The sequence below is a fragment of the Paralichthys olivaceus genome, chromosome 11 (assembly GCF_024713975.1).
Source record: "Paralichthys olivaceus isolate ysfri-2021 chromosome 11, ASM2471397v2, whole genome shotgun sequence".
NCBI lineage: Eukaryota > Metazoa > Chordata > Actinopteri > Pleuronectiformes > Paralichthyidae > Paralichthys > Paralichthys olivaceus.
In genome coordinates this window covers 11,474,653-11,497,388 of record NC_091103.1, presented here as the reverse complement: position 1 = coordinate 11,497,388, position 22,736 = coordinate 11,474,653, and the positions used below count along the sequence as shown (strand labels likewise).

The 22,736-nt window shown below is 38.6% G+C and overlaps 1 protein-coding gene and 1 long non-coding RNA gene across 3 annotated transcripts in view; both read left to right on the top strand.

Moving 5' to 3' along the window:
* Positions 1 to 386: 386 nt before the first annotated feature.
* LOC138412035 (uncharacterized) lies at positions 387 to 11,428 on the top strand. Its single transcript, XR_011244553.1, has 4 exons — positions 387 to 700; positions 5,773 to 5,894; positions 6,123 to 6,231; positions 11,117 to 11,428. It is a non-coding gene; the product is annotated as an uncharacterized lncRNA (long non-coding RNA).
* Positions 11,429 to 12,588: 1,160 nt separating this feature from the next.
* Positions 12,589 to 22,736, top strand: part of sphkap (SPHK1 interactor, AKAP domain containing) — a 95,199-nt gene continuing 85,051 nt past the window's right edge. For both annotated transcript variants that reach the window (XM_069534491.1, XM_069534489.1), the window contains exon 1: positions 12,589 to 12,740. The gene's annotated coding sequence lies outside the window, so the exon portion shown is untranslated. The remainder of the gene's footprint in view (positions 12,741 to 22,736) is intronic.

The window sequence follows — 22,736 nt, the reverse complement described above, 5'->3', positions numbered from 1 at the left end:
GAGTGAAAAAAAATCTGAATCCGTTACATGATACGACCCGAAATTTAAAGGATTCTTTCTTGGCCCATGTCCCGGTAGCTTTTGTGCAATCATGCAGACAAACAAACAAACAAACAACCCAATGAGCAGGGACAAAAGAGGTAACAAACAAGGGAAGGTTGACGATTTTGATTAACAACACATTGACATTAGAGCATCTAAACCAGTAATGAATAAAAATATACAATTTATTTCTCATTAGATCTCCTGCTAATAATGAATCATTTCAATATATGAGTAATATACATTTTTCTGTCACTAAACGGAGTTAAGGTTTGGGACGTGAGGGCACATAAATCAAGTGCTCCCTTTTCAGTGAGGCGGGCTATTTAAACCCCGCCCCCTGCTACCTGCTCTGTGTTTGACTCAGTCAAAGCTGCTCATGTAGCTTCATGCTCAATACATGCATAATAGCTAATAGCTACTTGCTGTATGTAGCTGTATGTAGCTGTATGAAGCTGTATGTAGCTGTATGAAGCTGTATGTAGCTGTATGTACCTGTATGTAGCTGTATGTAGCTTCCTGCTAATTCTGTTCCCATGCTGCTCCTCACTAACAAACATATAACAATACATATCAACAGTGGGCTTCAAACCAGAGGCTGGGGTTTTCTGCCCCCAAGGATTTACTCCCCCGTGAGATTCAGCTGTACTTAAACACAGTGAGTATCTGCTTGTACACAGTGACTGAATGTTGTAGCTCTGCTCTGTTGTGTTTTTGTGCTTTTTAAATGTTAGCTAGCTAGTTTGAGCCTAGCTAGCAACTGTTGCTAGCGGCTAATTGTGCTGCTTGTCTGCTCTTTGTCTTGCATTCTGTCGGCTGACGTGCGCTAATGTGTTTTCATGTGTTATTGACTTCATTGGTTTTAGCTTGTTCCCATTGTTTTGTTGACTCATTGCTGGCAGGTTGTATCGATGATGCCATTATTGGCTTATTCAGTGTTGCCTCACACTCAGCAGCCATTTACACACAGGTGGAGTTTATTTTCTGAACTCAGCTCCATTAGTATAAAGTGTGGCATGCAGCCATTGTTAATGTTACAAATAACAAATGACTAGTGAGTCGGTTAGATGGTTGTGCCAGAAGGACAAATTAAATTTCTCAATTCTGAACTTTAGATTCAGATTCAGTATGGAGAATTTAGGGACATTCTGAAGTTGCCAAAGAAAAAATAACTATCTGTAATACTTGCATTTAGATGATTGCACACAAGTGAAAACATCACTAGGATTATTTTAAATAGATCCCTTTCACGTGAATCTTAAACACTACCCCTACAAACCACATCCCATGACGCAGCACCAGAGCAACACCTTGCAAACAGAACACATTACACAATAACAACAATAAAAAACAAGGACATCTCATAAACAATACACAAGGACGGACAGTAAATTGCTGGGCTAATGACCAGCTTTATGCTAACCTGCCATGCTAGCTATCAGTGAAATGATACAGAAAGGTACATGGAGAATGAAATCCACAGGCAGGCAGCTAACTGTGCCTCCACTTTCACATTAATGTGATTCAATTAGATAGTGTGTGTTGTTGAGAGTATATCTAATCATAATTTGATTGGCTGTTGCCTTCACTGCATGAAAAGTTGACGTTTGCTACACGCAGCACTAGCAATAAGACCCAGCAGAACCACAATGCAGTTCAGCAACACATGAAGTCACCCAATTCAAAATGAAGATTGAAGTCTCCAAAGCTTAACATGTGAGTCCTGCGCTGTGCCTGTTGTATCTTATTGGCCTGAAGCTGTGGGTAAATGACAATATCAAAAAGTGACAGTTAAGTGAACAAGGGACTTCCTGAGCTACTGTGAGTGACGGCCTTACAGTTGAATTCAGAAAGTTTGGAAGTGAGGAGACTGAGTATCTTGGCAGCAGTATGAGATAGATGTTAGTCTTGTTCTGTTTTCTGACAGAGAGGATGTTGAAATAACAGATGGAGCAGTGAAGCAGGATGATTTTTTTGTACAGCAGTAAGTGAAGATGGGTGTTGGTGGCTCATTTTTCTATGTCCTTTGTGTGCTGTTCAAAGCAGATTCTATTATCTTGTTTGAGTCAAAGGTATTTGAAGCTGTCGAACGTTTCAACTGTCATTGTTGGGGTTGGGTTGGAATAGAGAGAATGCTGTTATAAAAGTGAGAAAAGCTGTCAGGGGGGCAGTGTTGAGCAGGTGTAGCGTGGATGGATGTCTTGTTTTATGTACCCAAATACAGCTCAAAACAGCTGAGCTGTTATTTTATGGTGTATCATGACATTGTGGTTGCAATCAGCGGGGCTTATTGATTTGCTACCATGCCTTTGTACTGATGGTTATCTGCTGTATAACGTTTATATGCTTAATATCTGAGGTGCTACTGTATCTAACCTGCTGTCTGTTACTTTCATCTCAGTTCATGATCCCCACAATATTTGGAGGTTCATCCTTAGTAAGAGGCCAGTCTGGGCACATGGTGGCAGGAGCCTGGCCCTGAAATGGCAAATTCCACAGCTGGCATGCACTCTGTGTCTAATCTTATTTTGAGTAGGGGGGGAGTTAATTACTGCCATTCACCAAACTATGCTGTTCTGAGCTTGATGTTTGCTCTCGGGGTCAAAGCCTATAGGCACCAAATTTAATGTCTGCACATATACTAGATATATAACAAATGTGTCCCTCTGGGTGTGTATAGTGAAGTAAAAGACTCAAAGGACATATCTTCTAAACATCCACAGACCAAATATTGTTTAAGATCAGACATGAACAGATTCTGTTGGCTGCTTTTTAGTTTGGTGTCTTGGCAGAGGTCATAGAATATTACTGTATTATAATACAGAATATTTGCTATTGCACTATTTTGAGTGACAAAATAACAAATCTGTTGCCAGCAAAAATTGATTTTATTGTCATTGATTCCCCACAAAACAATGTTGCATCAATTTCGCATGTTATTGCTTCTGTAAACATAAATATGTTCCCTGAGGAGCAAATGCTCTCACATTCTGGATGTCCTAAACCATGTCAGGCCTATTTATAGAGAGTATACAGTTTTATTTTTTCAAAGGTTATTGTTTATTGTATTTAAGTTTAATGATGGCTGCCATATTCTTAAACGTCCTTGAAAAGAGCACACAACCTTTCTTTATCCAGGCTTTTTCAAATCACATGGATTTTTAGTGATCTTCCTTGGTAGTGCTTGAGATAATCGTTAGACAGAAACAAACATGCATAATGGAGCATTACCAGTATTTATTTATTTATAGCAAAGATGTGTCCTTCAGTGTGGAATCACTATTTTATATTTCATTCCTGCCACAACTGTGCACTGCATAAAGCAAAACTCCCAAAATGGCACAGCTTTTACCACCAGAAAAATCCAATCTTTTTATGTTTTCACTCACAAACAATTCGAGGGACCTTTGACTTATTTGCTTATCTTTTCTGATATTTTCACAAGAAAGAAGCAAGAACACAACCAAACACACATGCAGTTTAATTTGTCAATACCAGAGACTATTAATAAGGACAGTCAATGTGTCTCCACTTGCTCCCACTTCACAAAACCAAAGCCAAATTTCTGGATACAGGTGCCACCATCTTGAATTTGAAATTGAGAGTCAATCACAAGTCATTCTCAGCTGTTCATCATGATGTGCATAATATAACAGTTAAAAAACTAATCTGAAACATACACCCTTGACATACATCAGAATGATAAGAATAACCTAAAACGACAGAAACCCCTTGAAAAAACAATGTCCCATCTGCTAATATGGGGTTTGAGTTATACTGCAGCCAGCCACCACAGTGCAATAAAGAGTGATTTGCCTTAAATTGTGGGTGCTGTCATGTCGTCCATCTTTATATATAGTTTATACATATTAATACACAACACTTGTAATGTGTAATACATTGAATGCATACAAAAAGTGGAATAATAGTGTGTTCAGATGGTTTAGCAGTCCAGGTCTTGGTTTGGTAGAAAGTAAATTTGTCTTCGCCTCACCCAAAAGAGCTTCAGTAGGAGAGACTAATGCAGAGTCAAATCCATTACCTTCATAATATTGAATATATACAATTTCTATTTGGAGTAACATTTTGCAAACATGGCCATTTAAAAAGTTGTGTGTTCCATAAGTATGTGCTGCAGCATTGGAAACATTCTGTACATCAGAGCCTCCCTGGAAAGGTCTGTGCATTTCAGGGGGATGGAGGGAATAAATGTTTTTTCAGAAACTAATTTCAGCTGCTTTTGAACTGTGACTCATCCCTGGCTTTACTTCAGCTTTCCTGAAAACCGTGTTTTCAAAATGTGTTTCAGTATGTTTTATGTTTTCCTCTTTTCATGATTCTTCGTTAAATGAATGGTGGCTCTGTTTGCTCATGTCACATTATTGTGCTGCCATTATTGCCAGGGCTCTCTCTCAAAAGAGATGGTCTCCAGAGATGATCCTTGTTGGAGATAGCATCAGTAGTGAAACTATTCAAGCCATTTAACTGATGCTTTGTGTTTGATTCAGGACTCACTGCAGCCATCACACTCAACTCCAGTCCTTTGTATTTCTGTCTGGCAGAGTCTCTTGGTGATGGACTTCTGATGAAATCCTCCTTGCATTGTGAGATCCACAGTTGATATCAACAGCCTGTAGCCAGTTTACTCTACCAGCTGGATGTCTGATGACTTTGGTCTTTTGCTTTTGACTGAGCTGACACTTTGGTGTTGAGGATGTTGCTGCAATGTTTATCCTTTGTCCGTCTTTGCTAGCATCTGCTTACACTTTTGTGGTCTCGATGTCATCCTGCTGATATTGTTTTAAATGATATCCTGCATATACAGGATGTCTCATACACAGTATTCCATCTGCTTGGGTTTATTGTGTTAACAAGCCACAAGTCTACGAGTACAAGTGTGTAAGCGCATTGTACTACAGATTTGCCTCAGGTCTGACCTCAATTTTAATCCATGTCATGTCCAAGCTGTTACAACTCCATTATACTAGAGGCAGCTGGCTGAGTTACAGTGTAGTGTTGAACCTACTGTTGTCCAAGGACTCTCAGGTCAGGTGCTCTGACAGGGATTTATTTTCAAAAGTTTTAGAAGAGGATTGTCACAGTTTTGCTGCTTTTACAGTTTATCTAAAGATACACATTGTAGGAAAATGTTGTAAATGTTGACTTTGCTTTAATTGCTCTTCATTAAAGGCTTCCAGTATGCTCATTTAGTTGTACTGTATGATAGATGTTGATGACTTGGTATGTAATGATTTTTATTCTACTTAACAGTTCTTCTTTATTCATTTTGTTTTTAATTGTTGTAGATGAGGTAGGAGAAGATGCATTTAAGCACCATGAGTAAAACTGTGTTAAATCAGTTACATCCCAGAAATAACCCCAGGCATAAAAAGAATGATTTTATGGATAATTGAGAAGCAAACAAAAAATTGATTAATACTTAGGACATTGCAGGTCTGGCTGATTAGTTAATATTGGCAGTGTAAGTGTAATTTCAGTTATTATTAATCTAATAATTCCAATGTTTCAATTTAAGTTTCCAGTCTGCATACAAAGAAACTGATTTAATGCTTTGCAGTTGCTCTTTGAGTTGAATAAATGTAAGCTTCCTCACATTTACCACTCCAATATGAAAAGGAACTAAAAGGACAAAAACAGCAGGACTAGTCTTGCTCTCTCTGCTGTGCACACCAGTGGCTTGTCTGACCCAGTGTTATAAAACTTTATTAGGTTGACTCTTCTGAGACCAGTGTGTGCTTGCTGTGAAAAGGCCTCTGGAACTGCAGCCCCACGGGGAATGCTGACGGCAAGGTTAAGAGGGGCCCTACAAAGTCCAAGGACAACTCAGAATGGTAACAGAATACTGAACTGACATCCAGAAATTAGAAACGTTGACTGATGTATTTTTCTGAACAAACCTCCCAAAGATTTAATTTAGGTTTTGGGGGGGTAAATGAAGTTGCTTATGCTTATGAATGATACATGAGCCCTCACTGTGTGTATTTTTGTCCATAATAAATAGTTTCTAGTCTGACTTCACAGCCCTCCTTTTTACCATGTACTGTGTCACTTTCCTCAAGGGTGTGACACATCACAGCACTTTGGAGGCCTCGACTGAACATACATGAACTGACTGAGGGCCACAGCCAAGGTCAAACATCACCATATGCTCGGCCAGCATTGACTCAGGTTGTTACTTTTTTTTTTAAACCGCACGGGATGTTGGTTGAACTTAGAAAAAACAACTTTACTTCAGAGAAGCTTAACATTCACCTGTGAACATTTATATCCTTACATACATACATTTGTAAATCTAAGACGCAGTCATTTTTTTCAGAAGAGTATAAGGCATCTGAAGCTGTGTGCATTCTACTACATACTAATACAATGCACTGCGTACTGTGCCACTTATGTACATGATACCCTTTGCCAGTGGTGGCAGCCTATTGTAGAGAAAACAAGGAGAAGGTAAGAGAGGAGCTAGCTCTGTTTCAGATAGATGTGGCTTAGCTTGTCTCCACCAGACTCAAATACCACTAGTCTCCTCTGTGCAAGAATCATGCAGCCCAGTACAAAGAGAGTCTAGACATCAGGGCAAGTGCTTAACACATAACCCAAACTATGAAGCAAAGAGACGTTCACATTCATATCAAACAGCCCTACCAATGTTCAGCATCATCTTTATAGGATGGAAACTAAACATATTGATATTGAGCATAAAACAAATGTTCAACAATATATCAGTCTTTTTTTTTGTTCAACTGAAATATTTTAGTTTTGTGCCATTGTTTGAGGTTTTCAACAATAAAGGCATCAACTCTGATAGATGCATGGAGTGGTTAAATGTCATACTCCATATTTTAAAAAGCATACAAATATTAGCATAATAAATTTAAATGTTTTTTAAAATTCTCAATTGAAAAATTTGTAAATGGTTTGTGTTTATATAGCACTTTTCTAGTCTTGATGACCACTCAAAGTGCTTTACAGTACAGTTTGCCATTCACCCATACAATGCATCTATTAGCAGCACATTTTGTTCTATGAGGGGCTATTCTGGGTTCAGCATCTTGCCCAAGGTCACTTCCGCATGCAGATGGGGAAGACTGGGGATCGAATTGACGACCTTCTGTTTGGAGGACGACCGCTCTACTCCTCATCCACAGCCGCCCATGTAGCACACTACAGATTACATTTGATGAAATCTATTTCTCGATGTTTTCTTGATGTCATATAAAGGTATTTTCTGATGACATGTTTCAACATGCATGTCTGTACAGTTTCCATATATATCTTTCTAGCATGCACACTATCAAATTACTTGTGTGTTGGGTCTCTATAAACTATAAATTGGATTGAACACAATACCTTTTATCACAATCCATTCTTCATTATGCCATGGACTTTTATGTGAAGCACTTTGTAACTTGTTTAGATAAGTGCTATACAAATAATGTCATTATTATTATTATTTAGACCGTGTACCACTGGAGCTTGAGAGCCATTTAATGATTCCACTTATTCCTCCTTATACCAGATGTTTCATCCACTTGTCTACAATAAACCAAAGATACAAGTTCTAATCTCAAATACCATCTGTTCCAATGAACACACTGAAAACCTGTTTATTATCCTTTTGCTTTTAACAACAGGAATTCAATAATCATGGAGACACTAAAACATGTAATCCTGAAATGGATGTTTTTCAGCCATTGGTAAAAATGTTTTTTTAAGGACATTGGCACTTTGTACCTTAGTTACAATACATTAAGCAATTTCCAGGAACATATTTGTTTTTCTTGCTAACCCACAAACCATTTGGGTCCAATGAAAATGACCGACATATGTTCCGCATTGTTTGATTTGTTATATCTTCTTCCTTATTGAAGGCAGAAAGCTTAAATATTGTTACAAAAGTTGATACAAGAATGTTTTTTGCAGAAAACATGATATATTGGTGCAAAATGGGTTCACAATACCCTCATTATCACCCACATATAGAAATTACAAATTTTTCCCCATATAAAGTGTAATGTGAAAATGTTGTCTTTAAAGTTGGGTGAGGCAAGCGGCAATACCAGTCAATATATGAATTGCTCAAACATGGCTAAAAAAAATGAGATACCTTGTAACAGAAATATTTTATTTGCTCTGGTTTTGGAAGTACACCCATTAACAATCCAGAGAAAGTCGGGGAAAAAAATCTGTGACGTTCCGATATGACACAGATTGCTGTGAAGCTAGGCACTTTATACAAACCGCATATTAGGTACAGGTGTAATAGTATGTGCTATCATATACTCCAAGGTCATCTGTCGTGCCATATTCTAGATTGCAAATGTACATAATTCATATATATATATATATATATATATATATAACATATATATAACATATATATATATATAACATATATATATATACAATATATATATATATATATATATATAACATATATACAAACACCTATTATAGAAATACTACATGAAATACCTATTATAGAAATACTACATGAAATACTACATGTGACCATTAAGTATTTCACATCCAAAGTAAATTTTACTTACAAACTACTTTGTCCAATCTCTTCCTCTACTAACTCTTCCCTTCTCCTTCAAAAGCCTTCTGCTCTTTTTCTTTCATATTCCAGTTTTTTTCCTCTTCTTTTCATCCACTTCTCTCTCACCAAAACAATACCCTGGCTTCTTTCACCTTTTGGCTTGTGCCCTTCTGAGGCTTCTGTTTTACTGGGTGTGGCTGCGGTAGAGGAAAATTCACTGCTGCGTCCTGATGAGTTGGGATGGACGATTGATGTGATGTTTGCAATTCAGAACTTCATTTATTAACCCACGCCACGTCCAGGACTCAGCAGTGGCTTCTCCTCCCTCTGCTTTCAACTGTGTTATTGTAACCTTCAGGTTCAACAAAGAAAGGAAAGGGGAAATTGCATATGATAATATGTTTTTCCGCAGCTTTGGCTACAATTACCAGATTTCATCTGCAGTTTCCCATTGTTGATCAATGCTTTACTGATATTAAAACAGTACATGTAATTAAATCTCGACTTCACAAAGGATTATTGGACAGTTTTGGCACAGTCAGCTTTACAACTAACTTTGCTGTTAGTTTTCATACCATGATTTTCATACTATCTGTACTGACAATGTTCAATAGACCCTGTGACCTTGCACACTTAAAGTACAGAGCCTGAAAACCATGACAGATTGCTGTCAGGTTTGTGATCTGCCCAACATGGACTCATATGTGGCGAGGCATAAAGATTATCTCTCATCTGGATTTTATGCAGATACGAGACACTTGAAATGACAAGTGTAAATTGAGCCTAACACTGCACATGCTTAAATGCACTGTGAGGATATGAAGAGCTTTTGAAGCCTTATGCAGCAGTAAGGGGACAGAAGCTGTTAACTGGCTGGACCAGCTCCAGAGAGCCTTATCAACAGCCTCTCAGAGAGCCAGTGGCTCTATGGATGGTTGGCACATAACATCTACTCCTAAAACTGTCCCTTGATGAATGGCCCCAATTATGGCCATGACCTTTCTCTTTGTTACTCACTCCTTCTCCCCGATTCCTCTCATAGACTTTCTGCTTCTCTGTTTACCTTTGTTTCACCCCTGGTTTCAGAGATGCTGCTGTGAGTCACTCTCTTGTGTCTTACTTTCCCACTCATTTGCTTTTTGACTCCTTTGTTTGATGGTATTTCTTTTGTTTCCTGTGTCTTTCTCAGTTTGACCACAATGTGTTAATCCTGTTTTGTCATAGCTGTTGCCGAGATGTAGATTGCGTATGAGAATTTCTCTACACAATAAAATTATAAAACCAGAGGTTCCTGGATGGTGTAAAAGAAAAAACACACTAGCCCACTACTGCTGAGATCCTGTTTCAATCTCTGGCAGCAGTGCTTGTGCTTGGGGCCTGGCTTGGTGCTCCGTCAAACACAATTGGCAGTTTGTTAGCTAATGTGGGTTCATGTCCTTGTTATCTATTGCCTATTTGCAAAATGTCTGTATACAATACTACTAAATACTACAGTTGCACACATCAGGAAATTGTTGATGGTGGTAATTCTCCAGTCCAGTGCCCTTAAAGCATTGCAGAAGAAGAACAGCATGCATGACAGCTGGATAGACTGATGTGTATATGCTTTATTGAGTTCAGGGGGACATTTGTGATAGAAAAAAGGAAACAAATTAATCCTCAAAAGATGGAAACCAGGTGGAAACGTAATGGAAATAGAAGTTTTATTCATTTATTAATTTGAGGAGTATTAGTCGTCAGATCACTACATACAGTCCTGATGGTTTTTAAGTCTCATGCTTCATATATATCCTCATTTATGAGTCTACTTTGTTGTACCTTGTTGCAGATTCTCATCAGTACTCCATCTTTCCCTCCTTGGCCAAGTTACATATTTTAGTTGTTTCTGATGTCTCCACTTTTTTTATCTTGCAAATTAAAAATGCACTTTAAAACACGTAGGTCAAAATACACCACAGACTAGACAATTAATAAAACCCCAGTGGAAGCAATAAAAGACCCCAGTGGGCTACCTTTACGTTACCTTTGAAACAAACAAAAGATCTGTATGTTTCTTAAAATAACCTTTAAACGTTCTGGGAGAAGCATCATTGAACAAATAAAATTGCAGGGATTTTCTTTCCAAGAAATCCTACATGCATCAGTTGACGGCAACAACAAGGATTTACTGGGACTAATGGAAGGGCAAATTTATCCAAAATCAATTAGGATGCAAAAGAAAATGTATCATCGCCACAATATTGTAAATGATCATTGAGGCCATTTGTTTAAACATTTTTGAAAAAAGGCAAGAGTACTGTCTCCATCTTTGCTTTTTCCTGCTAATTGATGATGTGCTGAACACAACTTGTGTGTGTGTGTGTGTGTGTGTGTGTGTTGTGCCCATGCTGAGCTGTTCCCTCACTATTCAATTTTCTCTCCTCTCTTGCTCCTTCCCTCTCTTCACCTCGTTTCCCCAGTGGCCACTCCCCTAACTTTTATTCCTCTGTGTATGTGTGTGTTTTATCCCTGCAGGCAGGAGACAGGTGTCTGGTAGCTTCCTTTTAACAGAAAAAAAAGACTACAGGCGATGGCTGCAGCAGATGAACTGGATGATGGGGTCAAGCAGTGTTTTAGTTGGAGTGTGGCAATTTTCAGCAGGTTCCTCCTCCCAGATCGACAAAAGTCAGTTCACTTTATAGGAAAGAAAGGAGACAAAAGAGCCCATCTTCCAACTTGAATATCTTTGGTGTGAATTGATTACATATCAAACAAATCTTAATTGCCCTGTCTGGTAAGATAAAGGTTGAATAAAAGGAAAAGAGAACACAAGTGTTGACACATGCTCTTATTTGGATTCCCAGATAAGGACGCCCATAGCGATATCTGTTTTGGGAGAAACAAAGCTTTCTGAATGAACCTCTCTGCACTTTTAGATGAGGCCAGATTTCAGGAAGATGATCTTTTGTCTGAGGTCGTCACTGTGAGTAAAGCTGATTCAGTTAATAATCCATCCAGAGTCACCAGGGGTTTGTTTAATCTTAGAACTGGCTCTTTCACATCAGGGACTGGTCCTTGGAGGTAGTGAGCATCTTCATATCTTCATGAGCAGTACATGTGTCTGATCTCATGGTGGCACACTCTTCTGTCCAAACATGTGCTTAGTGAAGACAACACTTTGGCAAAACTTAAGATGCTGCTTCTGCTTCACTACCAATGGTACAAGTAGCATATTAAGCAGGTTTCAGAATAAAGTAAGAATACATGTGGAAAGTGTTGATTGAGTTACAACTGACTTCTGGTTGATGAGATGTTGTATCTCCTAACAATCACTAGTTTACAACACTGACATTAGCACAAATAGATTTGAGTCCTCAGAATAGAAATGTAGGCTTAAGACATAACCAGGGTTATCTTGAGTCCTGCACAACCTAAAATATCATGAGACAGAACCAGAACCTGATATATTCAGTTATGAAACAACCTGAATATATTTCTTTGTGGGAATATCGCCTACATGTTAAGATGAAAATGGATGTGTACTTGTCAAGAATGTATTTACCTTGAAATGACTGACAGTCAGTCTTCACCACCCACTCCCTTCAGTTATATGTTCAAGTGTGAGCATGCATTTGCTTGTAGAATTTGTGTGATAATTGATAATTGATACTCTTGAGAAGGACTGCACTACAGAGAGAGAAATTACCGGTTACATCAACTAATTTTACTATGTCAGCGGTGGAATATACAGCTACAGACTAGAGGTATTTCTTGATAATATAGGGAAATGACCTAACTGTAAAACATAATGATTCTGTAATGATAACGAGCAACGAGGACCCTAATAATAATAACCACCATAATAAAATCGGTCCCTACATAACAAATCCCAATCTAACCCCTGTTGTGTGTCTAACTCTCCTGTGAACATTAGCTGCCTAGCACCCACTCTACTCAGCAGGGATTAGGTATACTAAGACACACAACACACACACACACACACACACCAAATACTCTCTATCCTGAGCCTCAGTAAGAGGTTGAAGCGATAGAAGCAGCAGGAGAGCAGGGACTAAAAAAACTGTTTACAAAGAAAGAGAGAGAGAGAGAGCAGTCTAACCTCTCTACAAAGGCAATGTGATCGACCCTCATGAGTGTGGTGAGTGCTTTTGGGCGTGTTGTAATAATTCCTGTTGCTGTTTGATGTACCTCCTTTGTGGATGTCAACAATATGTGGATGGTGGGTGGGTGCATGTGCCTTTTATATTTGTGTGTGTGTGTGTCAAAGGTCTTTGCGAACAGCGCTGCAACAGTGACTCCTTGTACCCCACCAGTTTAATTTGAAATACTGAGACAAACACAATGCAGCTTGAAATCATTGAGATCCATATCGCACAACAAAAGTGTTGGCATTTGTTTCCACTGAAACCTTTTGGTTCAACCCAGTTGTGTTGTTGCTGAGTACACCTGCCACAGTGCAGCTTGATTACTTTCTTTGTGTGTCAGAAATTATATTTTCTGTCAGCTTGTAGTGCTGTGTAGCAGTACAGTGTCTTCTATGCATATCAGCGCCAGGTTTAGTTTGTTGTCTCAGAGCTTGGCAGACAGTCACACTGAAAGCTCACGCTCTCTCACCTTCTGTCTTTCTTTTTAAACTGATGAATGTGGGTGTCTGTGGCAGTAATCACTGGATGGAGTGGCTCTTGTATAAAACCTGAAAAGATCCCTACGATAAATGACTGAATCTTGCATGTAACAGACTTGAACAGGGCACAGGAAGTGCTGTTGCATCTTCAGTTTACCCATGCATTTTTTCTCTTCGTTTTCAGAAGGCCCCTGTGTTTTGCTGGTTTTCACTACAATGCCATAATACATATTATGCCTTGATTGTATTTTTTAGGCTGTTTACTATGTTTGACATATCAGGTCAAGCACTTGAATGCATGTTCAGTGAAGATATTCATTTTTAGTCTTTCATATATGCTTTTTGTCACTTGACCTGTTGTAGTGGTATTCAATGAAAAGCTGTAGGCCTATTGTACATAAAGATGTCATAAAGGAAGTTTTAAAATATGATATTGTGTCTTGGTGGTGAGACAGCTTAAAGATCTTTAAAGATAAACTTGCCTAAGATTATAGCGATGACGTTAAATCTGTACGACTATACATTAGCCTGTATTGGTTTTATCATTTTCACCATCATAGTTCAGCATTTTAGCATGCTAACATTTACTATTTAGCATTAAACTGTATTAGCATTAAACTGTATTAGCATTAAAAAGTATGTAGTGTGGCAAAAAAGTAAAGTAGGTGTTTGGAAGAACATTCTCTTTAGTTAATATGGAAGTGTTTTTTTATGAAACATACTGCATAATAGTCCAAAATGGCAAAGTACATTGATTTCATGTTTTCTGTAGTGTAGCCAAATGGATTTTAATGACGTGTGTTATTGCGTAGTATAGAATTGGGACATCGCATACAGTACGTCTCTGGTGTTGTCAGTGCTGATGTATGACCTTAACAGAGACTGAATTGAATGTTGGTATGGCTGATGACTGCTGTAACTGAATAACACAAAGAGGAATTATGGTGGAGCTAACCGGATTAGTGTAAGGCGGTTTAGCTGCTTCCTGCAGCTTCAGAGGAGGAGCGGCCCTTGTGCTATCTCTTTTTCCCCTCAAAAAATATTTGAGCCATTGAGGGTGAAAATCTTCAACAGGAAACTTTCATTCAAATTATTTAGTGTTGCATCTCTAAAATAAATAATTATCATACAAAGAGTGTGATTATGGAACATTTAAGAAAAGGATTTAGAAAGACAAGGCTACAGCAAACCAAACTGCACTGGCTTGAGAATAAAAAGTTAGAATATTAACAGTAATACATATTTGACCCTCCTCATTAAAGACGCAATGTGTGTAAAAAGAAAATTGATGAATTACAGTCATTGCGTCAGTGGGGAAAAATATAAAAGAAGAGAAAGGGACCTTTTGGGGGAAAGCAAGAAAACAGCCATGATTGGCAATTGTTTAACTGTGCAGTACACAACACATCAGCAACATGGCAGAATAAAGTAGACAAAGATTTATTCTACTCTAAAATCCGAATGGACAAAAGTACAGCTTGTTCACTTCAGATCTCCAAAGTAGTTCCTTTTATCTTTTTCCAGGTGTGGATTGCAGGATTGGCTGCATTGCAGACAGAAACATAGACACACATAAAATCTGACAAAAAAAGGAAAATCAAAGCCCAAGCTTACTCTCAAGCTGATGACACATGCCTGAAAAGTGAACACACACAATCCAGACTGCAAATCAACACCATGACATGACCTGAAGTGAAGCCAAAGCGTCTTGATGACCCCCTGGTGGCTGGTTACAATGTAGGTCAGGAGCCACACCTCCCCCATTAGCTTATGAGATATGGGCCAAATAGTTTCAGTCATGTTTGGTAGAAGTTTGGTTTTAATTAGTTATTTGATGCTAAGAAAACAAGTTGAAACATCATATTTGACAGCAAAGACTGACTCTCAATTCAAGTGCACAAAATGACACTACTTTGCTACGGCAGCTTCATACCCCGATCGCTACTGTGCAGACTCATATCCAGGATATTTTGGCTTTATTTCTGGATAATGGAGATGAATCATCCATCTTTATATACAGTTTATTACACCCGCATATTAAATCAAACTCACATATACTTCTAATTTTAAAACATTATTAATATTTGATTCTAGTTTCTATTTCCCAACAGAAGATCGATGAGATTTGTTTGACCGTCAAAGTGAAGTTGCAGTCAGCTTTGTGATTCCTCACAATGTTCTCCTTAGGACCCATTGTTTTTCTGTATTTAATCAGAATTATGCATATTGGGGTCTCTCACCAAATTCCACGTGTACAAAACAATGTGTTTCCAGATTTTTCCAGGCAGGTAACGTTGACTGAGCTCAATGGTTTTGTATGGGGCCCACAAATACCCCATACAAAGCAAATTTTGTAGATTTTATTATCACCCACTGGCAGAAAATGTGTAACCTACTTTCAGTCATTCTCACAATGATTCCCACAGTTTCACAAATCCTCATACTTCACTGTCCAACTACTCCCTTTCTCTCTCTTCTTTATCTTCCTCGTTCGTGTGGATTAGAGCAAGAGCTAATGTGCAGGTAGCTTAATGAACACTCTGGCATGATTATAGAGTAAGGAAATTACTAAGTAAGGCAATAATACGGTACTTGATGGGGTAATATTATGTTCCTTCTGCATCTCAGGGACAATGAGTTATTAATGGTTAGGAAACAATGGCATCTGCATCCCCAGTCCAACCCTCTGGCCATTTTCTGCTCCCTGCTGCCATGCTCTTGTATTGTTCGCAGCAATGGAGGATAATGACAAGAGAGCACAACAACAGAGGACTCTTTTCATCTCTGTCCCACTTTGTCTCAGACTGTTTTCATGTCAGTAGCTTACCGGCGCTCTCATTTGATTTCTTTCTCACCTCGCTTTCCGGTTTCTTATCACTATCACTTTCCCTCACGCAAAACTACACATACACACCACGAGTCTGGACAGGAGGGGCAATGTGGGGTGTTAAATAATTCAAACTCCTAGCAGAAAGTGTCACCATCAATGAACACAAAACAAACGACCCTCCATTCAAGTGTTTATTTTTAGACTTTATGGGACCAGTACAAAGGCCACGGCCTGGATACTTTCCTGGCCTCTTTCACCGTGTCAATAGAAAGTTCTAACGCCGAGTAGAAAGCTTCAGGATCAATGCTATGAGGTGATGTTGGTGGTTGACATAACCAAGACTAAATCTTCACTTGGCACTGACTTTCCTGGGTGCTTCACAAATCTTAGCTGTACCCTTCTGAGAGGACAGACCACTTCACTGGGTTCGACCTTGTGGTGACCACTAATTCATCAGATGGAAGTTCACCTGGAAAACTGGAATAGTACACATGGAAAGTAAAAGGCTTTTTGGTGGACTGTGGCAGATTGATTACAGTGCCTTAGGCCCTGTACACACATGGTATTAACATCCATCCTGAGAGATCCAATCATCAAGTGGTGCATTAAAATGCATCCTGAACGTGTCTCCTGTGCTTGGATCTCTTCTCCCCACTTTATATGCAAATTGACACGTAAATAAACATTGATGACATGACGGCTCCCCAATAGTGAAGCCAAATAATTGTGATCTCACCATGGTGGCTGGCTAGAGAATAGATCATAAACCCTGCCACTCCATGTTAGTTGACAGAACATGGGCCAAACTAAAAAGTCAAATACCACATAAATTTTTTTTCTTCCAAAGATGGTTTCTGTTCTGGTTTGGTTATAATTAGTGTTTTGACAACTGTGACTGAGTCGTGATTAGACAGCTCCCTATCACACTGCAGACTCAGGCTCCAAAATATGTCAAAAGCCAAAGATAGTGGCAGTTTATATTTTGCTTCATATTTGTAAAATGTGAAGAAATGGAGAATCTGTCCATTTTTATATACAGTTTCTGGGACAACCAAGCATTGGTAAATCTTCTTAAAAAGTATTTAACGTTGAAAAAATGTTATTTATTCAATCGTACAAACCTCGTTTTAAAACTTTATGATACAGGTCTTTCCAGTAACACCTCTGACTCAAAACAAACTGTTTTCTTGGAGTCAATATTTTTAGCAAGTCTTCTTTTTATTTACCTCCACTGACAGCAGTACGTTTTCCACACTCACTATTCCCCTTGAACTCTCTGCCATTCAAATAAAAGAAAGAAAGCTGAGATTTTATTTTTTTTCTCTCCCCGATGTCAGGCTCCTTCTAAACAGAGGACATTTTCATTTGGCTGATGGATTCCCTCAGGTTAATTTTGCCGACTACCAAACAAAAACAAATCCATTCTGCTGTACAATTTTGACATTTCAGAGATTTTGTGATTTGACTACAGAATAATTCTAGTTGTGCAAACTAACAATATTGTCTGCTGACAGTCTGGCAGATTTTTAAAAATAGACATATTGTGCTCATATTCAGCATCCACAATATCAACCACAGGATGAACGATGCTTTCCTCAAATTGGTAAATCCTTTCTTCCCAGCTGCAAGAGTCATTCAGACTGTCCTGACTCAGCTCTCTACCTCTCTTTTGCTGGCTCGTGCCGACACAGACACACACACAGGACACACAAACAGACACATCTGTAAAATCAGACTGGCTCGAAACATTGTTGGTTTCTCTGAAGCCGTTTTCAGACATGACCTGCAGATAAAGTCCAAAGAATTGTCTGACTTTACCTGCAGTTTGCCTTTTACACATGCATAACGCATCGGGAGGTTCTCTGCACAGACGCATTCACCATAGCACCAAATCCTCTGCTTGCTCTGAATCCATCACCGGATCCCTCGCTGTCTTCTCACATCGGGTTCTCCCGACTTTCTGTGGACTTTATACCTGGAGGCCAGGTGCAGTAATAGCAATAATCCGGACGTTTGTGTTCACACATGAACTTCCTCAGAAAGTGCAGAGATTCTCCGGAACAGTTGAAAAGATACTGTTTAAATAATACAGTTCCCTTTTCAGTCAGTTTGAGATGACATTATTAGATTTCATTTGATTTCTTTTACATTGATGCATTAAAACTGGCAACAGCTATTTTAAACATTATAAGACTAATGCCACAGTAACAAACTACAGGCAGGGATACACAGGGCAGCTTTTTGAATGTCTTCACTAAGGATACAGTTTACATGCTGCCATTCTGTGCCAGCATTCGATATATGTATAACCTGTATAAATCCAGCAGTCTTAACAAGACTGTGCTGCTCATATGAATGGAAGGCTTATTACTTCTTATGTTCTTTGATAAAATGAAATAGCAAATGGGCTTTAGGAGTAGTTCTTATAGATGCTAAGGCTAGCTTTGTTGATAGCTTGATAGCTTGATAGCTGACATGTCATGTGTTGCAGTACCATGCAAGAGTCTTACATTTAGAAGTCAATGGTTGGTCTTGACAGCTGTATCGATTTGTTTTTGACAAATTTCTCTCTTGGACTTGGTTTGGATGTACAGTTCACTTACGCCCTGAGCACTGTATCGATTTCCTGATTATGTATCGGTTAGTCTACTCGCCTATTGCCCAAGCAAAATAAAATGTCACTCACACTCATTGAATTTGAACAAAATCTCCTTGGTGTCTGGAAAATTGTTATTAATGTCATATGTCATCTACCCTCTGAGGTTGGTGTGATTTTTATTTATTTGTTTCTTAACACAGTAATCTCGTCTGAATGGCAGTGTGGGAGGAGAGAAGTGTGTTCAGAGGTGAAAAGGTTCCTCACAGGACCATCCATCATGTGTTCAACTACAGATGGGCAGACAGCGTGTTCTTTTGACTTTTCACATGTGTGTCAGCACCATCTGTTTGTGTTTTTTTGCTATGTGTCACAGTGTGAATTTGTGTGTGTGCCTGCAGTTGAGCATGATGCTTTTGAGATCGACATTGTGCAGTTTTAATGCCTGTGTCAGTCAAGAATAGTTTGCAACAATGAGAGAGAGAGAGTGTGAGAGAGAGATGGGAAATGCGGAATGATAGCACCAAGATAAACAATAACTTAAAGGTTATAAATTAAGAGTTTATGAATTGTTTGAAATAATCATTTAAATTTTGATCAGGTCTCATAAAATTACATATTATATTTATTATATTTATTTTTCACAAGCAAGTGTTTCAAAATAAAAGCCCAGACTGGAATAGATGCTGTGGAAATGTGCCTTATGCTTAATTATTTATGATATATAATATATTTTAGAGCGATTTGCCCTTTCCGCCAATCGCAGGGGGCACATGATTCACATGAATCATCCATTGAACACAACGATTCAAAATTGATCACACTTGTTTCTCATCATGTCATGACAACATGACAACCAATATAAGCCAGTTCAGAGTGCAAGCAGGTTGGTCCTGCAAGCTCATGACAACAATGGATCAGAGACACAGAGGACAAGTGCGTGTAAGAGGAGGTAGAGGCGGAGGAAAAGAAGGAGGAAGACGAAGAGTGGCAATTTTTGATGGTGGTACAGTAATACAACATTGTGTGTTGCCATAAGCAACCGGGGTGTTCTTCAGCATCATGCCACTCTGGTATATGTACTGTAACACCCAGCACCTTCTCACCTTTCTTGGTGCTCTTAGAAATGTGTTGTCTTCAAATGAACAGCAGGAACATGAGATGATTGAGCGTATTTATGTTATAATTTGGGACAATGTTAGTTTTCACCGCACTGTCCAAGTCAGAGAATGGTTCGATATGAATCAGAATATAATTACAGTAACCTATACTTGCCACCGTACTCTCCCTTCCTCAATGCAATAGAGGAGTTTTTGTCCACTTGGAGATGGAAGGTGTACGAGCGAGAGCCCTACACCAGGCTTACAGTAATCTTCTTGAGTCCATGGAAGAGGTTATTAGGCAGCTGAGGTTACTTTAATTCGAAACTCTTAGTGCCTCAACATCTTTTTATGTTTATATTTTGTAATTTTGTAAAAGGAACTTATTATTAATTTTCTACATCCCAAATCCTTAAGGGACCCAGTCACACCCAACACATATGCTTTATAGTCAGACACTAGTTTTGATATTTTCTGTTGTGCATTATTGTTGCATAAGCAAGGGTCACTGCTCCTGTACCTTCGTCTGCCTCTGACTTCTTATCAGCTCTCAGGAGGTGACAGGAAATATGTTGACGAGAGTGTAAGAGCGAGAAAAAGAGGGGGAGGAAGGGAGAAGTGAAGAGGACTGCATGGGAGGAAAGGGATAAGGTTGTCTGGGAGAGAGGGTGATAAGAGAGATGAATGATATGGAGGAGAGTGTCTGAGGAAGAAGAAGGAGAGAGAAGTGGAGGCATAACAAGAGGAGAAACCGGGGAAGGGAATAGGGAACAGCTAACATATTAAATCATTTCTTTTGACGGACAGGTAAAATTCAGTGAATTATTTCTTAGTTTGTTAATCCGTTCCAGAGACTGTGATAACTAACTCTGAGTTAGTTGCAGTATAGTTGCTTATTTGTGAACCTATTTTTAAAGTTGTGTTTTATATTTATATATATATATGTATATATCCTATAGGCTTTTAACGGTTTGAAATTTTCGCCTCATGAGAAATGTTTCAGATAATACCACAGTATTGTGGTATCACAGTATTTCTCAATTCTTGTGCATGTTTGGTTGTGGGTTTATACATGTGTGATTGTAGCTCAGTCTCTGCCACAGGAAGTTTCTGTGAAAATGAGGATGTCCCTATGTGTGGAAACAAATTCGTTTTTTCAAATTTCAGCCAATTCAATTTTTAAAATCAAATTGGCTGACATCTGAAAAAAAGAATTACATTTCCCAATGCATGATGCTAAATCGCAGCAGTGAGTGTTGTGGGATGTGACTTTATCATAGCTGGCCAAGGAGCCCCTGGATCCCCTGGCTCATCACCCAGCAGCTGATTACCCTACCCCTGAATCTCTTCATTGGTTTTTACATTACACAGGCGCCACAACTGATAAAAGGGATGGAAATTCTCCATGTAAAACATCTGCAATTTACAGGAGCACACTGTAAGGTTGTAAAAGTCTATAGAGTTGAGTCACTTGTTGGGAGACAGATTTTGTGCACCATAACCTCCCTGTGGAGTGTCAGTTATAAATAAAGGCCTTTTAACCAACATAGATCCACACAATATGCTACACCTCAGAATTACCTATTTCGTCTATCAGGGATGTTCCAATAGCAAGGTGTGCCGTTAATTATTAATTCCCAATGTAAAATCTATATTTTCATGATATAGTACAGTTACATCTCGGCCTGAAGTAAACCCTAAAATCAAATATGTTACTTACTTTTGAAAAATGTTGAATATATAGTCAGCAAATATACATTTCGTTTCACCTTTTTTTTTTTTTTTTTCCTATTTCAAGGTCTAAAGTCAAGACCTCAAAAATACAGGTTGTTTGTCATGGTCTTGCAGCTTTGGGAAGATAACATTGGAATGATGGTCAGTGAACCTGACCATGTTTAGAAAAGACCTGCAGTCTTACCCAGGGTAAATCAAGCGTTGAAAGTTTGACATGTGATAGGAAAAGAAATCTATGCTTTATCATAATGGCTTTTTTGACCTATGTGTTCATCCACCATGATACAGATCATCAAGCTAGGATCAGGAATCCAAACTGCTAGACCATATGGGACCTGTCATTCACTGAAATACAGACAAGTATAGACAGTTTTCTTGATATACTCAAGAGCCTAGTTGTGTTCGTAGAGTAGGACGTACACAGTGTTTGTGTATGTTTGTAATATGATGTGCATAATTCTGTATGTGTGTGACTTAGGCAACTGATTGCCATTTACAAATGGCAATTCTCCAAATTATAAAACAAGCTGTTTTAGACATCCATGTTAACAAGTCTTTGTTTGACTGTTGATGTACGCAGACATGGTTTCCCAGTCAAGGATGGTTAGTAACACTAAATGTGTGTTCCCAGATTATTACTTTTTCCTCTGCTCTGATTTCCCATGTGGATTTGGTAGATGATATGTTTAACTGAGAAACAACTCAAATGACATTAAAAGAGACAGATATGCACAGTAATATTTATACTTCTCTCACATTACATGTGGGACTTTAAGATAAGTGGTTTGTATGTTGTATGTTCATGTTTGTGTTTCTCTTAAGCTTTAGTGCCGCTGTTGATCCATCAGTGAGACACTACAGGTCAATAGGGTAAAATTCACCTCAGGTTGCAGGTGGGTGTCCTGTTAATTGAATACCTTCATGTTTTGAATAATGAAACGTTTGTTGTGGGAATTTGTGATGTATTCCTGCATATCAGAGTACAGAGCAGGACATTTTCTTTTACAGTGTGGGCTGAGCTGCCTGTGCCGGCCCCTCTCTGCTCTGAGTGATTAGCTCCGTTTGTCATGAGACAGTGAGAGAGAGACACGACTCAGGCTCTCACAAGTGTCCTAGATTAATGGATTATAGATGAATGAGCTTTTTTCCCTCACTTGGTGATAAATGAAACAATTTATTCTCCCTTCTCTCTACTACTCAGTCTTTCTTTTGTCTCCCATTTTCACATCCACAGACTTTATCTCTGTGCC